Source organism: Marmota flaviventris, chromosome 1, assembly GCF_047511675.1.
Source record: "Marmota flaviventris isolate mMarFla1 chromosome 1, mMarFla1.hap1, whole genome shotgun sequence".
In the NCBI taxonomy this organism is placed as follows: Eukaryota; Metazoa; Chordata; class Mammalia; order Rodentia; family Sciuridae; genus Marmota; species Marmota flaviventris.
Genome location: NC_092498.1, coordinates 128,528,093 through 128,529,792, shown reverse-complemented (window position 1 = coordinate 128,529,792; position 1,700 = coordinate 128,528,093).

The window sequence follows — 1,700 nt, the reverse complement described above, 5'->3', positions numbered from 1 at the left end:
TATCCTGTGAATCCTGAAGGAACGAGCCAGGCTTGGGTACAGGCTAAGGGCTTGGTTCAATCTGACTTCACCTTTCCAAGTCTTTCATCCATTATTAGGAAAAAGGATACTTCACAGGCCACCATTAAAGGTTTTCTCTGTCAAGTGAAACACAGAGGAAAAAGAAAAAAAGAAGTTGTGTTTTGGGACTCTGGGACACATCACCAAGGAATCACAGGAGAGCAATGAAGCCCTTGATTCCTTCTACATATTCTTGAAGTAGCATTCAGGTATCCCCAGCAGCCAAACCTCTGCATGAGAAAGTGTAGATCTTAGGTTGATGGATGTTGTAGATGTGAACTTTTATTTCTGAAGTTTGAAGATGCATAATGTTTTCCCCCTTATCTGGGGGATATGTTCCAAGACACCTAGTCTATGACCAAAACCATGGATAGTACTGAAATATACATACATATTTTGTGATAAAGGAGAACTTATGGAATAGGCACTGTAAGTGATTAATAATAGTAAGAAAACAGTACAGTCATAACCACATGCTACCGTGAAAAAGTGAATATGGTCTCTCTTGAAAGAAAAATGACCAATATTAATGCTTTAGACTGTGGCTGACCACAGATAACTGAAACCACAGAAAGCAAAACTTTGGCTCACGTGTGCATGCTTGTGTGCCCAGGGCTGGGATGGAATCCAGGGCCTTGTGCGTGCCAGGCAAGCACTGCCACTGAGCTACCCTCTCAGCCTTTGGATATCTTTTTGATGCACCTAAAGAGATAAAAGTCTTCAAGGGGATGCCATTCCTAGCACAAAAGTCTAAACCCAGAGAGCAGCAGTTCCTGCTCTTCTCCACCTGCCTGCCAGCCAGCAGTGTGTCCTCAGGGAGGCTCTTTTGATGCCTACAAGAACAAAGCTTCCAGATGGCCATTTCCTAAGCACGTCTATCTGCTCTGCTTTTCTTCATAGAAGCATTCTGTTTATAGCAAGGAGAGTGGCAGGAGGTCCTCTGCATTCTCTGTCCTCCATGTTGTCTCATATGCATTGTACGGCACAGGAACAGAGAGGGCTTGGTGACATCATTATTCTCTGGTCCGTAGTATATTATTCCTGGGCACACAGAGGACACTTATCACTTAACTAACAACACAGACACATGAAGCCATGGAATGCACAGGCCCGTCTCTGCAGGAGAAGACCCACAGCCCCCTCCCACCAGGTGCTCGCCCACGCTCTCGCCTCTTCCCCTCCATCTTATCAGGTTGCTCTCTCAAGCAGTCACAGTAGAAATCTGGGTGGCAGAAGCACAGTCTGTCCAGGGACACTAGGTAAACTGAGTGAGACCGAGGTGGTTCCTAAGAAGAGACAGTACCAGAAATGATGTCTTCTAATGGTCCCCACTTTGCCTGGAGTTGCTCGGTGCCCAGTGCTCAGAGTGGACTCAGGAAGGATCTCCTGCCCTCCCTCTCACTCCCAGGTGGTGTGACCAGTGCAGAGCATGGGCAAGAACAGGAAAAGAATGAAGGATGCAAATCGGACAAGGTATGTTGCTGGTTCCCTTCCTGGAGCTTGATGATGTTGTCTGAGGTCACTACCCTCTTGGGCTCCAGGTGCTGAGATCTGAGATCAACTTGTTCCCATTGACTGTTCAGGCCTGTGGGTAGTAATGATGGGCTGTATGGTCAGGATTCTTCAGAGGAGCAAATTAA